The sequence below is a fragment of the Anopheles stephensi genome, chromosome 3 (genome assembly GCF_013141755.1).
Source record: "Anopheles stephensi strain Indian chromosome 3, UCI_ANSTEP_V1.0, whole genome shotgun sequence".
Lineage (NCBI taxonomy): Eukaryota > Metazoa > Arthropoda > Insecta > Diptera > Culicidae > Anopheles > Anopheles stephensi.
Window position 1 is genome coordinate 2,432,585 of NC_050203.1, and position 15,889 is coordinate 2,448,473.

The window sequence follows — 15,889 nt, forward strand, 5'->3', positions numbered from 1 at the left end:
CTAATTCGATCGCGTAATCTGATCGCTGCTGCTCGGTTGGAGTGGAGGTGTGTGCGTTGTTCGGTCAGCTTGGCCCACTAGATTCGGAGGGGCGAGGGTCTGTAAGTGGTAAAGTTTTCTTTCCGAGGGTTTGACTTTCCGAGCGGTCCCCAAGTTAAACCGGCTGGAAGTCGATTGTTCTCGTGATTGCGGGCTTGACGAAGGGTTTGAGTTTTTCTGTGTCCGTTTTTCCTTCTTATGCTTGCATCATTTTATCAAGCACACAGACACAGAGGAAAAAAAACAGGCAGCCAAACACTGTCTATGAAATGGCCGTTTTCACAACTTACTCTCGCGAAAAGGAAAAAAGGAATTTACGATGTGTTTATAATGGTGGGAAAGTGAAGAGCCCAAAAATTGGTAGCTTCAAATTTTCTTCAACTCTCACAATCAGAAGAATTTTCTTCGAGAGCGTAAAGCAGAAGAAAAACACACGCACACACACACACTCCAACGCTGTGACTGTAATTATGTTTGAAAAGCTTTTTTTCCCTCTGCACATTTTTGCAGTTGCTCCAAAATGCGTAAATGCATTTTAATGATTTTTGCTCCGATAGCTCCCGATTTATGGGCGTGGGGGTGGGTGTTCTAGTTACAAAAATTCACCACAAAACTGGCCCGAAACTTTGGCCGTGTTGAAAAATCGCTCCTCCTCTCTCCTGCCTACAAACCAGCCTACAACCTGCCGTTCATTTACATGCTGCTTCGAGTTCCTCCAATCCAATTCTCCAACACCGGAAAATTCCAATTTTCATCCGTTTATGTGTGTGAGAGCTGAATTTTTCGGGGGGCTAGAACAAAAAAAAAAAGTAAGCTGGACGAATTTTTTGTTCCCCCATCCCGGTACGATCCAACGGGTAGAAGAGTCCGACTGTTCGGGGGCAAAGTTTTGCACATCTTTTGCCGAAAGCCCAAAACCACATCGAATCACGTGGCGAACGTTTGGTGTGTGGGGCACACGAAAAAGCTTAAATTGAACGTGCAAAAAGAAGGGATACAGAGAAAGGTGATGGAGAAAGGAAGGCAGAGAAAAAAAACTCCCTTCGCTCCCCAAAAAAACACGGGGAGCATCGTATCGTGTGTGTTTTCCCTGCTTCGTTTTCCTACTCAATAACTCCATCGGGGGCGCATAAAAAGGGGTAGGTAAAAAGGGTTTGCCGTTTGAGTTGGGGTTTTTTTTTGTTTTGTTCACTCGACCTCGGCAACTAATTTACGAAATTTAATAAAACTTTCGCACGCCTCCGTTTTTTTTTCGCCTTTGCCTTTTTATTGTACTTGTACGCGTACAGCACTGTATGAAGGCAGGAGCGAGGAACCTGGCTGAAAAATATTCTAACAAATGGTTCACATTAAGCTAACAAGGCATATTCTCAAATAAAGGAGCGTGTAGCATGTTGCAATATTGGTCAATGGAATTTTTGCCACCCCAGTTTACCCCGCCCCGATATGTGGTCGAACGAACACGGACGGCACACAGAGGACCAGCACGGCGAAGAAGTCTTAAGGATAGCTAGCGTATTTTTTGGTTTGCTTTTGTTCCGCACACAACCCACATTCTCTGTCACCGTTTATTTTGTCCCCTTTCTTTTTCTTCTGATCTGCTACACCTATAACTATGGCCGTCACTGTATAGCGCACACGAGTCGGGACACCCGGGAAGAGGAAGCCACACAAACGCTTCCGTGGCGGTGTCGTACCCCCATCGATACTCGTCGATACGCTCATCGAAACTCCGACCCATTCGGACTCTGCAGCAGAGAAGAGTGCCTTCCCATACTACACAGCTCGGCGGTCCACGGTTGACCGTCGCTTTGTTGGTTCCCGTGTCGCTGATTGCTGGACGGCTGTTAGACAGCCCGAAGCGTGGAGCAGGTGGAACAGTACGACACGATAGGAGCCTGTTTTGTTGTTGTTGTTGTTGGAGCTCTCAGCACTCACTCCCGCACACTCACACAACGTGCCTTTCGTTATTGAGCGGTTAGCTTAAGTGTGTAGCTGTAGCTGCTTTTTGGGTGACTCCATTTTTCGTTTCGCCTACATAAACCTACCTAGATGCCGAGGTGCCTTTTTCGTTGATTGCGCGCTCGCTCTATCTCTCGGTCGCGGGTCCTAACAGCGTGTGACGGGTGGGTTTTGGGGGCAGGCCCGGAGTCCAACCGGCGCGCTAACCGGTGGCGGACATCGCAGCCGGTCCTCACTCCCCTCATCGCGGCAAACAGGACGCGGACAGGCAAGACGTTCCCGGTTTGTGCCTTTGATCTTTTTCGAACGCTTCTCAGTTCTTCGTACGGGACGCTTCGGACGGGGTGGCGAAGTTCTGCTTTGCTCCGGACTCCTTGCATCCGTACTACTCCCGTGTGTGTAAATGTGTGTGCGTGTGTGCGTGTGTATAATATAGTAATAGACATTTTGCGCGTAAGAAACCATCCCATCCAAGTGAAGGGATCACCATGGAGCAACTGGTGCCGACCGACGACGTGGACTGGTAAGTTGCAACAAAAAGCTTCCCCCATTCCAGCGTAGGTTCTCCGTCTGCTTTCGGGGAAGTTATCTGAGCCTCGCCAACAGCACAAAAGCACGCACAAGTCGTGAAAATGTTCAGCCCCAAACAACGTCCATAAACAACTGGCGCGTCAGGGGTTTCTCCCGGGGCAAGACACAATCGATGGTTTAATTTATCATTTCCAACAAGCAGCAGCACCCGGTTAACCACCAAGCACCGGTTGCGAGATCCACAGAAGAGCAGGGTACCAAAGATGGTCACATTAAGCCACCATTTGTATTAATTTTTGTGTGTCCCAACCGAGACACACGAAGAAGAAGAAGAAGAATTAGAAGAAGAAACACGAGCATTACAGGTGATCCTGCCCTGTGTGGGTCTGGGTTTGTTGGCGGGTAAAATATTGACAAGTCCTTACGGTTTGGCTTGGTGGCTTTTGAGTGAAGCTGGCGCTGATGGATGATAACAGAATGTGTGTGTGCGTGGGGGCTTTTTGGTAGGTTAGCGGAATTTCCGGACCTTATCCAGGCACAACATTCCAACCTAATTTAACGAAAGCGATTCCGAACTCGAACCATCCGGCGAGCAGCTTTACAACGTTTGAGGTTAGACGGGGAAAATTCAGCGAAAGCATTCGAAATTCTCCAAAGGAACCTTCCAAAGGAACCGAACAGCACAACACGTGCAAATGAAAAGCCTCGTTACTACTTCCATGCGGTAGCGTCACAATGGCGCAATGGTAAGCCCGAATAGAGAGAGAGAGAGGGAGGGACGGAGCGGCTACAAAGGAATGCCCGCGGTATTTCCACGCCAGTTTGCTGTGACAGTTAGCAGTGCTAACCGGGTTTGTGCTTTTTTTTGTAGCAGTAGTAGTGCTCCACACCCTAGTGACATTGCGACACACAACACAGCAAGCTTGAGCAGGTTAGGACGACTTTAAAATCGATTTTTTATTGTCTCGCTTTGACTTTAACTGCAAACGGTGGAGTGGATAGTTGGCGAAAGAGGTGCCTCATTAAGCATGCTACGGCTTCAACAATGTTTTTTTATGAATTTTGCTGCTGACTCAACGTCCCCAATATGCTCCAAGAAAAGACAGCTTCACAAGGTCCAATTTGCGAGACAGCCAGCCAAACTATGCCCTTAACTTGGTTGATGTGACTTAAATTTCGAGGAGCTTTTCCAACTGTTTTTGGTGTTTCGTGGTTTGATTTAAGCTACGGAAAGGACCTAGAACGCTAGTCCCCTTCTCGCCTACTGCTAGTGACAGATCTCACCACCATGTACGATAAATGATCGTTTCGGTGTGTGTGTGTGTGTGTGTGTGTCCTTTCGTTGTTTTCACATCTTTCCGACTTTACTGCGTGCCGGCCGATGGTCATGTTGTTCGAACATTAATTCCAGAGCAAAACGGAACGAGTTGGGCAGAGTTGCTGGGTAGAGCGCATATACCCGGAGACACCCTGCGGACAACCGGGGGCGGGCGATGGACGCTGGACAGATGCAACGAAAAGGGCCAACTAATTATGTCGGGCTCTTGACCAGTGCCCGGCGTGAGCATAAGGGCGTAATGGGCAATAACACGAACGGTTCGTTTCGTTTTGTTTGTTTATTTGCTTATGGGTATTGGAGTGTGGCGATGGGTGGCGACGGTCAGACATCAGGCAGACCTCGTCCTTTGCACATCCGATTCAAGTGCATTGCACCAAACCGGTGACAGTGCATGCAGCGCTGTAAAAATAGTTCGAAACTCGGTGCCATTTCGCTGCTAACTGCTTGTGTGAGTGTGTGGGGAAATTCAGGATATCAGAATAGCAACTTGTTTGTCCACCCAACACAACACATCCGGAACGACGAATCCTTGAAGAGCATGCGAAGCGAAATCGAAACGATGAGGGCGGAAGGAAAAGAATTAATTGGAATTTTTTGACCACAATTTAATTTGCTTCGGTCAGTCAGTCAGTCAGTGCTCTCTCTCCCTCTCGCTCGCTCATTGGCAGTGCTGCCTACGGGGTATCACAGAATTCTGGAGTGTGTCGTGACAAAATAAATGTCCCGGGTTAGTCGGGTAGTCTTGAAACCGGGCGCAAAAGGACATGAAGATGGAGGCCATATAGGAGACAATAAAAGGCGTTAACTGGTGTCAATCGGGGCAATAAAACCGTACACCCTCTCGGCAAACGATCGGAAAGCTTGAACTGGCTTTCCCTGAACTGGACGAGCGGACATAATTCTCGGTAAAAATGTACTTCCTTCGAGCGGTGGAAAACAGCATTCCCGCGGTGCGTGTGGAGAAGTGGACATGTCTGTTCCGAATTTATAGACGCTTTCGGACGGTCCGAGAGCGTACGGTGATGTGTACGCGGTTCGAGCTGAGATCGTATTTACTTGTCGCCTTGGTCCGCTTTGAAGGAGCTGGCGCTGCAGCAGCTGAATTTAATGCTTCTTTCTTCCAATTTTTGCACTGGTCATCGGTTAGTGCCGACCACCATCGTACGGAGCTTATTGGTGTTTTAACTGTGCTCTCGACGACACTTCGTAGGAGTTGATCGGGGACGGTTCGGGCGCCATATTGTAGGTGCCTTTCTGGATTTGTCCCACAGTAATGGACGACGCTTTACGATCACGATCCATCGTAGCTGAAGCTCAATTTTCATTAAATGTTTGGCCATTTTGTTAGTGCTGTTTATCCAGTTTTTCGTATGAACGAACGACTGACCAGGCGTCTCCATCGGTATCCCGTTTCACGCTGGAACGGATTCTAATGGATGATGGATTACCACCATTTCTATGACGCCCTCGTACCGAATCGACACATTACAGGCAGAGGAGGGCTATCACACGGGGGCGTATTCCGACTTTCTGACACCTTGTTTGGACTGTGTTTGTCACCGAAACTCATTAGACGATGACATATAAATGAACTTTTTCCATGGAAACGCTGGATGTGTTGCTGCGTTCGGGAGTAAAAACTTGTTTTGTTTCTTTCAGTTCGTTCGCTGCGCTGGCTGTGGAAACAAAAACGGAAAGGAAAGGATTCCTCTTAAAACTGATCACGATGTAATCCGGCCGGCCGTCATTGTCATAATTCAATGAATGCCTTTTCTTATCGTCCGCATCCAATGGCGAGTGTGAGCCAATCAATGAATCAATGCAGCTCGTGCTTCGGTGCCCAATTAGAGCATTCTTTGGCCATCCGTTTCGGTGTCCGTGGGTGGATGACCTTTTCCCCTGTTTTTGATGGCCGCCGTGAAGTGAGTGTGTAATGTGACACGGACTGGAGCGAGGTAGGCGGCCGAGCTGATATATATATTAACACTTTGCTGTGATCCGTTCGCTTTTCTCGCAATCCATTTGTTTGTGTGTAAATAGCTGTGCCTTGTTGTCCCGTACCACGAATGAAATGGGTATGATTTATTTTTATCATAGCCCTGGAAGGGAAAAACCCGTCGACATCTTTATGCCCGACCGAATTCAATTCCGATCATCCCAAACAAATATCGGGAGGGGGCCGGGAGGACGCATTGACTCTAATTAGGATGATTGAACGAGCGTATGGAACGAGCAGGGGGTTTTGGTGGCTGCATTCGAGCGGGAGTTCATATTCAACCGCCCCGAACCAGATCAGCTCCTCCGGTTCGAACGTTCCCAAAAGGGCGTACGGGAAGCGTATCGGTTTTCCAACATGCAGGGACAAGCTGTCCCGTCGTTTGATGGACATCACAAAAAGGCGACCGTAAAAGCGGGTCATTTCGCTCCATGAAGGCATCCGTGGGCTGTGGAAGAATAAAAATTGCCCTCGCCTGTCATGTTCGTCCATCAGGCGAACCGGGAAAAGTGTCACCATGGTGAGACGACAACTACTTCAAGCTCCAAAACAACGGCAACGGGGTGGAGAAATAGAGTAAGTCACACGAGACACACTAACGACAACGGTTCAATCGTTGAAGCGTTCGTTCCGTTTGGCATCAATTAAATGTACTACGCCTGGTTGTCTTAGTGTCTGGGCCTGATCAGTGGAAGAAAGATGAAATTGTTGACGTATCGATTATACCATACCTGGCAAGACAATGTCTCATTCTGGGTGGGTTAAGTAAGAGGCGTTTTTCACCTGTAATTAATACTGGCGAGAAATGGCGTTCGGGCCAGACATTGTCATTCGTAGAAATTAGGAAATCATAAAATTTTAAGATAAAACAATTATTTTGACATGCGAATTGCCTACTTTTAGGCGTTTTTCATCCTATTGAACCAGATACAAAACACCACAACAGGTTCACCGCCCTGAGAACCCTTCCGTTCGTTCGGCGATGACTTTGAGACTTTGTTTTTATTGCCAAGAACGAGCAAAATGGCATCCGACCGATTTCGATGGCGCAACAAATTCAATTAAAGCGCTTGTAGCTCGCCTGTGTGTCTCGCCAGTCCGCTCATCAGTCGAGATAAATTAGAAGGAAATGAAACATAAATTACGGAAATGAGCCTGCATCGGGTGACGGTAGGAGGTCAGAAACTGCAGACAAAAACAAACGACAGACTTATTCAATTACTTCGATTCTCTCTTTCGCGCCCCAGCGGGTGGCATTCCGATGGGCGGAAGGAGTTAATTTTCGCATCAAGTCAAAGCCGGTTTCAATCAAAGTTGGATCGCGTGGAATCGGGTCGCTTGAAGGAAAGGCAAGGCGGTTGAAAAGTCTTCTCCCCAGCCGGTGGACGGTGACTTGGCGGTAATCTTCGCCTTTGTTTCGTACCTTGATCATGGGAAAAGAAATTATCTTGTTATAGATTAGACACACGCACCGATTGTCGTCACCTTGTTGCCACATGCGGCGATGGCTCTTATCCTCATTAACACCCTTTGGAGGCACCGGGGGTTTTGGGGCCCCTAGCACTTTTCCAACCTCTTTCCTCGGTGTTTTTTTGTACGCTTCGATTTCACTTTAACACCGCACCGGCACCGGCCAAAAATTTGCTTGCAAAGTTTTCCCCCGGGGGGGAAAGTCCGAGAAAGAACGGCAGAACAAATTATTCTGCCAGAAGCAGCAGCCCCCGACAGATAGAGCAAACAGAGAAACCAGGAAGAAGGCAGCAGTCGGTGACCATCGCCACCGCCACCACCGGAATTGATTTTAAAAGGATTATTTTTCCATTAGGTTCAGCTCAAAATTGAATTCATTTTAATCAATGAAAACCCGGTGGGATGTTTGTTTTTTTTTTTGTTGGTTGTTGGCTGTTGGTCTGTATCTTCTGCCAAGCTCCCTCCGAATCCGGAGTGTCCAATTCGCCACGCTGTTTGACTGACGGTGATGCTTTGAAGGCATCCGGAGGGCAAACCTCTACTTTGTAGATGATGTTTTCGTTTTCCGAGTTCTTTTTACCCTCCTTTTCGTCCGGGTGTGTTCCAGTTTTCTGTTTGATCCTTCGCAGTGTGTCATCGAATGTCGGTCGGTGGATAAAAAAGTACGCCATGATGACATTTTGAAATTGAAGGATCAGTTGCAAAGCGTGAGGGGTGGGCGAAAAAATTGGGCCATAATTGGTGGAAGTATCAATGGACCCGGCAGAGGACGAGGACGGCATGGCGGATTTAAAATAAAGTACGCCCGTATCGCTCTTGGAAAATGTGTCAATAATTATCGGACGAACCGCTCCCCCCCGTCCTCGGAGGAGGCTCGAAGCTGTTGAGGCTTATCATTCGAAAAGGTTGGACGCGCTCTAGATCTTTGAGAAGCCCTTTTTTCAGTTCGGAGACATCGTCTCTTTTTTACCGGGACAGAATAATAATTTTGGTCAGCTCCCAAGTTTTGAGGATTTTTGGGTGTGATGAAAAACTCGTTACGAATTTTCTAATTCGTTATTGAATGGCTTTTCTTTTCTTTCTTTCGGGTTCTTTGCGTTATGTTGCCCACTTCAATGAGACCGGTAATTATAGGACGGCGTGAAGTGGGCAAAGCAAAGTCATAAGCTCCAATAATCCACCAAGTAGCCGAGGAGGGGAGGGAGGATTGGTCGTGGTTATGTCTTCCTTTTCTGACTCACCTTGCCACGGAATGGAGACGCCCCGTCTTTTAAAATCCGACCAGTTAGAGGCCGATAAATGGCTTAAAGCGCATAAAGCGATCCGAAGAATCCAACAGACCACCATCAAATTAATCATTTACACACATTCGGTGTCGGTGAGAAGTAGAAAGAAAAAAGTATGCGACGAACCACACAGACCAGACTGTTGGCAAATGGCGTAAAATCTCGCCAAGGGAAAACTGTGTCCTACCAACTATTTGTGTTCCCCCTGGGGGTGTGTGTTTCCCCGGTGTCTGCAATGGTGGCTCGGTGCTTTGGGCCATTTCTATTTTCCTTCATATATTTAGTTTTACATCAGGCGACAGCTGGCAGTGAAGCTGGGCCCGAGTATCTATCAACCGAAAAGCCGGTTGATGCTCCAAAGTCTGGTGCGTCCAAACCCGTAGTCGTAGATAAATAATAAGTAAAGTGGAGGACGTACGGAAAACGGATTGGTTCTTCCGACGAGGACCAGTTCTTCCAACTTATTGCATTTTGCCCAGGAGACCCAACAACAGCAGCCCTCCGGGAAATACATGGCGCGAAGGGTTATGTGCTACTTCCCGACTCTGGCCAGACACCAAGAAGATATTCCAAGAATCGTCAAGCAGTGGCCGCTTTTGTTGGTCAGTTCATTAGAGCGCGAGGGGTAAGAAATTTATGTATTCATTCATAAATTAAACGTTCCCAACTGGCCGTGGCATGCTGGGATGCTTCTTTCTCGCAACGCATTTTAAACTGTCTTGAAAAGTTCCGTAAAACGATTTAAGCGAACTAGGTGGAGCAACTAAGGAGGGGGATGCTTGAAGAAAACTCCCCATTCCCAAAACCAATCAATCATCAGCGTACCGTGGAATGGCATGAATTAAGGGAACACGTACCAGTGCTGAAGTTTGCCATTTTAAAAGCGCCCCAAATAAAAAAAAAGTGTGACCACCTTTCATTATCGATCGACCGAACGAGGAGTCGCGCGCGCGTGTCTTATGGATTTCATTATTTTTGTGCCGCCTGTTCTTCCCCAGACTTGCTTCTTTAGATAAGAAAGGCGAAGCAGTAAGGAACTTTGCTCGCTTGGAAGAAGAAATATGCGATCGATTATCGTTCTTTGCCTGACGTCTTTGCCAGCGCGAGCAGTCTAATGAAGATGGGGCGCGTTCGTAATTCATTCTTAAAAGCACACAAGTGAAGCAACTGGAGGATGCAGTACGGTAGAGCCTTTATGTCCATAAAGCATCGTCGTCTGTTCGACGGGGGGGAACGTTAGAGCTATTTTAACAAACGACCATCGGAGGACACATTTGGAGATGAAAAATGATTCCAAAAAGTTGACGGTTGAGTTTTCGATTCTGGTGGCATTTGAGAGGGAGCGTGTGTGCACACATATGTCCCGCTGGTGCTTCCGATCCCTGCCTTGTGTCTCACCTCACTCCGCCACTCGTCGATCTGCTCTCATTGTGTGTCAGAAGTTTGTTGATAACGTCAAAGGTTTTCTCGGTACATAACCGCGCGCGTATGAGGTGGACTTAGCTGACTTCTCGCTGTGCAGCAGGGTAGTCAGTCGTCGACCATCGACGTCAACCTTTTCGGTGTGGTCGGTGCCCACACAGTCACAAGCCGCCGGTTGACCGAAAAGATAAGAAGAGTGATATGTGCGGAACCACCGGCACCTGCCCACCTCCCCATGCTCTCCGTCTCGTGCAGAAGAATGGAATTTTAATCCTTCTTAAAGCGGCTCGGTAAGCTCCGGGCACTGGAAAACATGATGGGGACATACGGTTCGCTCAGCACAGTACCGCATCGGCGTCAGCTAGGATTCAAATCAACATTGACAACAAACTACTACACACTAACTTAGACACACACACCCAAAGAGAGAGAGAGATAGAGAGGGAGAGAAAGCGCGTGTGTGGCAAACCGGGCGTTCTAGTTCCACCAGGCTTGCTCCTTTCTTCAGCCCTTTTGGAATGGTTTTGTGACGAAATGTGACTATTGTTTCTGACAGCGCGTTTGTACGTCTCGTTGGCTTTTTATGTAACGGAAAGTGACTCGACTGCCGAGCATCGGGGCGGAACAACGGACGGAAGGAAGGAAGAATGGATTGTTTTTCGACCCACTGACTACGTTGCTGGTAGTGGGTGGCGGTGGGCCACGCGGGAAGGTTTGGCAAGGGGGTTTTGGATAGGAAGCGGAAGGGGCACTTTTACGTTTGCTGCAATGTTTCGGAAAAACCTCAAAACCCCGATAGTACTCGATAGTGGTCCTCGTGATGTAGAGAGCTGAAAAAAGGAGTGAAAAACCGTGCAGTGTATGAGAAACCGTCTTGTGATGGTGTTGGTGTTTAGTTTACACTCGCAAAAAGGGATAAAAAGCCTCGGCGTGTGTTGGTGTACGTACGGGTACGGTTCAGTGTGTAAGTGTGCAATGCGCAGAAGTCACCGCCCGTATACACACACGCGCACTCACACCACTAAAACCGTCATCCCCTTGCATGTCGGACTCTGCTGCAGGGGTTGAATTTTCCTTCCGCACGGTTCGTTTTTCGACACCCAGGCGACGATGGTATTGGTACGGCAATGCCGCACGAAGGACCGTGTTTCGTGGTGTGTGGTGGTTCAGTTGATGCTGTACCACCGAAGAAGTAACAAGCGGATCCGTTCCGGTTTACGTGGAAATCGTTCCGAGGGGTTTGTTTCGTTAGCGTTATCTTGTGTTCCGTGTTCGTGAATGTTTTGAAACAATTTTAATCACAATTTAAGTCGTGTAATAACAGTTTTAAAAACAAACAGCAAAGCGAACCTCTCTTTTACGCAAGATTAGCGGTTAAGGAAATTTGTAATCGCTTCCCTACCAACCAAGTAGGCATCGGAAAATGTTACCTATCAGTGTGTGCGTGCGTGCGCTAAGTACAGAGGATAATACGATTATAGGTGAATCGCCCTTTCGTAAATATCGGCCCGTACAATGCCTGCGGCCATTTGTCGATGTGTTGGTACGGTGTCGGGTGTGTCGTCGTCGTTGTGTTGCGTTGTCGTGTGTCGATCCACCACCACCACCACCACTACTACACCGGTAGCCATCATCACACCATCGCAACACCGACCACTAACTCAGACAACTAACTCTCCTCGGGCTGACGGGGTTGGTGTTGTGGGCGAGCGGTAAACGAGCGCATGTTTTTCCCCCAAAACGGTTGTAAAGTTCGAGCGATTTAGGAGGAAAACCTCGAAACGAAAAACATTTTCCCACAAACAAAAAGGCGATTGATTTCACCTCAGCTGTCAGCGTAACTAATGTTAGGCGTTTAATTAAGTGAAAGTGACGGTGGCCAAATTTATGCTGATAGTGGCGAATTGAAGTTGGAACAACCACACGAATTCGTTGGAACCATTTAGCGTAGAAAAGTGGTTTGGAAAATGGGTAACAGAAAACGGTGAGTTCGAATTGCATTACCATGTAAAGCTATTGCCCACATGCGGTACTTTGGATTTAAATTGAATTAATCGTAACTGGGTGCTCGATAACCCTTCGGCAACGTACCTTTAGGCCCAGTTGATACCAGATTTTCGTTCAACCTGAACCACTGGATAAACCATTCCAGTGTGCAAAATCGAATCAGTTCCTCTCGAAAAAGGTATCGTTTGTGTGTTCTCTACTACACCCTGGAAAGTCCCTGAATATCCCAAGATACCTGACTGAGGCCTGAGACTGGGTGAGAGGGAAAAGAACCCCCGTTGTGCTACGTACCGGAAGTTAATGAGGCTTGACGACTAAACGGTGCATCCGCTAGAACCCACCTTTTGCTTCGATTATCTCAGAAATCGAATCTTCCGATAATGCTGCCGATATTGTCTATCAAATGAAGGGCTCGAGTCCCGGAATGCTAAGAAGATAGTTATATAAATTGGTGCGACGCGATACCTTTATGGAAAGCGACCACCGCTTCCTGTGTTGCTCGGAAAGACTTGTGCAAGTTGGCAAGATCAAACAAGCAAGTCTTGGTGAAAACATGGAGCATAAGGGATATCAGCAATTGCTACATCTTTTCAAGAGTGGCTCTCCAGACACTGTCTTGGAAGGCTCACCGAAATTATGATAATTTTATGCATCTTTCCCGGAACCATTTTCGTATACATCAAATCGCCATTGGGGGTTTTTTGGTGTCCGACAGGCAATAAATTCGATTCAACGAGCACCCCAAATGGATTGATTTTATGAGCCTATCCGTCCCTGCATGTAGAACCGATGTATTGAAAACTCGGCCGCATAACATCGTTGCCTGTCCTTACCGAGCGGAACAAAGGATTGATTTTCTCAGCCTAAAATTAAATCAATTAAAACCATCTCAGCGTCTATAAGCGTCAACACGATGCTCCCAACCTGTCTCGCCACCTGCCTGAGTGCATGTTGTTGGTGTTGTACCCTTTTTATTTCCGACACTCACATCCGTAGTTTACTCCCGTTCGCTACGATCAAAATCCTGGCAGGAGCAATCTCGTCCTGCAACATCCGTCGTTAGCGTCGGCTCACCCCTTTTTTGGAACTAATCCTACCATCCTTCTAGCCACTGCCATCACAGGTACTGCAGGTGCAATGTTTTGCTGGATAAGCAAAGGGATCGATAAATTTGCATTAAGAATGCCTTATCGTTCGTTATCCACACCGGTGGAAAAGGCCGATAAAGCTGTGCGCCAGTGTGCACAGAGTGTCGTCGATGCAACTGTCGAGCAACAAAGCATCGTGTTAGGGGAGGGAAGAAGAATCGTGTGAGGTGGACAAGAGTCTGGGAGGGTGATGCTCCAACCACATCACACGCTTTGCCGCTGTGCTGAAGTCCGACTGCATTGGAGGTATTATTTATGGTCAGCATCAATACATCAAGCAAACTAGCACACGCAGACACGCACACCGGAACGTGTCCAATCCGAGGAAGGATAATGGTCAGGTATGTCCTAGATATTCAGGTGTACACACCCCGCTCAACAGGTTGTTCATTGATTGAATCGTGTCACCGGTTAGACAGGAAGGATCCAGACTTCCACAGATAATGTCCTAAAATGCGGTCCCTACACTTCTTCTGTATTTTTATCATTGGTGGCTTGGGGAATCTGGGAATCGATCGATCAGGATTTCTCGCCACCACTCTTAAACAAGAGCAAACGGGTGTGATTTGATTTCTTTTAGTCCCGATCGTCCGAACGTAAACACGTCGTCCTGGGTTTTCGCTTCGCTGCTGCAACGCGATACACCTGTCGGCACGTGCCATCGTGACATCTCGACGACTCTGGCAGGTGCGAACAAATATTGAGCAAGATGAACGTCGGAAGCAAGAAGCGATGACTTCCGTTGCCCGTGCCCGTCACGGTGTGGAAAATGTGTATTAAATTACACACACACACACACCTTTGCTGTAGGTGTCGAAAGCGAGGACGTCGACGGTTCAATATGCCCCCGAAGACTTTACCAGGTGGCATGTACCGGTACCGGGATCAAAGCGACGCCATTCATGTGCAGAAGCAACCGAACGTTTTGGTGGAGCCAATGGCGTCTGCACAGAAGACTGTTTGCGATGGTTTCGAAATTAATCCTCAGCAAGCTTTCACCCGTTTTTCTTGCCTTAGTTATGCTATGTGTATTTGCATTAAGAAAGCAGATATATATTACCGGGGGAAAAATGGGCCGTTAGGCAGCAGTTCGTTCGTGTGCCGGTCGTATATGTAATTACCGGGGAAACTTGTACGAAAGCTTGCAAGACGTGTATATAATCGGGTGGAAACAATTTAAATGTTTTTCACAAGCAGAGATTCACACGCTACTAGTCTCAGCACAGCCCGTTACTTTAATGTCTTGCCTGTGCAGTGTACAGGTCTACAGTTGATCCCTTACCGAGAACCGGAAGTGGGTAGTAAAGAGCTAGAGAGCAAGAGAATAGAGGCATTTCCTTCCGTTTCTCCCCGGTTACCCGTGCAAGCAGCAAAATATCGGCAGTTATCCTTTTGCACAATTGCAGGATTATTATCCCTCTCCTGTTGTGGCGGATGCATCGCTGCTACTGTCGGGACCGTCTGACACTTGACATCTGGTCCAAACGGTCCAGATAGAGAGGTCGCAAAAGAACTGCTTTTTTGTCTGTTTCTTGTCGCCTTCCGAGACGAGAAAAGCGTTTGAATGTTGCTAATCTTTCACCTGAAAATCGCATCCAACAAACAGTAACTAGCTGGTCTGGGTCCGTGGTGGTGGTAGGGGTCGGGTATAGCAAAAGGAGGACAATTGAGTTCAAAAAGAATTATACAACCGCGAAGTCCCTGGACACAAAAACCGGCTTCTGGGAAAAAGGGGCGTTAGGAAGCTGTTTTCTTATCAGCTTCAAAGGGCAACGACCGAAAAGCACTTGAGAAAGCGGGCGCAAAAGCTTCGCCTTTTCTTGCAATAACCATTCATCTTTCTTTATGTGAGCTATGTGTATGTGTGTGTGTGTGTAGGTGGGCATTTTCTTTCGTGATGCAATCGAAGTTTCTTCAGCTTGTTCAATGCTGAAAATGAATTCATCTTTATTCCCTTCAAAATGGACACAGGATTTTGTTCTCTGCTCCTCTTTTCTTTGACGACGCGAATGACAAGCAAGAGGAGCAGAAGGAGAACAACGTCTTCTTGACACCTTTTGCATGGAAAGCAAAAACCTCATCCTTAGAAGGCGACGCTTTTTTTCGATTTCGTCGGTGTATAGGTGATCCTGTGGGTTGAGGGACATGTATACAACATCCATCCAGCAAGAAGGGGACCGCTTCTTTGTGTGTGCGCAGGCGTCCCTTCCGTTGTTATGGCGACAATGACGCTCGGATGGATGGATGGATGAATTGTGCCCACCGCCGCCAACTTCTTAAGCACCACTCCTCCAGCAGGGAAAGGTGTGTAGAGAAGGTGGCCATTCGAGTAGGCTAGTTTCGATGTGTCTACAGCTTTCGTTGACAGTTGCCGTAGTACGGTGATGTTTGATGCCTTCTGCTTACCGGCAGGACTGGAGTTCTAAGGCACCTGAGGCGGGCAGTGATTGTAGTCCTTTTGGCTGGCAGCAGTATGTTTCAATTAATTTCTACGACCGGAAGTGTGGCACTTCTTCGCAAGTGAGTGAGCAGCCAATCTGAAGGCTCGTCCGGAAGGATGTGGAGAGATACCGAAGGTTCTAGGCGACAAGATGTCGTCGTGGGCGACATCGTCACCGGGTTCCCTGTCGCAGGACGCTTGTTGAAGAGTTTTCTGGGGGGAAAAGCTTTTACCCGTACCGTGTACATA

General features: G+C 47.7%; 1 protein-coding gene across 13 annotated transcripts in view; it reads left to right on the forward strand.

Annotated features, from left to right (window-relative positions):
* The window catches only part of LOC118512977 (talin-2), a 55,363-nt gene that overhangs the window by 21,592 nt on the left and 17,882 nt on the right, over positions 1-15,889 (forward strand). Inside the window, exon 2 of one of the 13 annotated variants that reach the window (XM_036058216.1) lies at positions 1,673-2,524. The exons of the other annotated variants lie outside the window; for them this stretch is intronic. The gene's annotated coding sequence lies outside the window, so the exon portion shown is untranslated. The remainder of the gene's footprint in view (positions 1-1,672; positions 2,525-15,889) is intronic. 13 annotated transcript variants of the gene reach the window in all.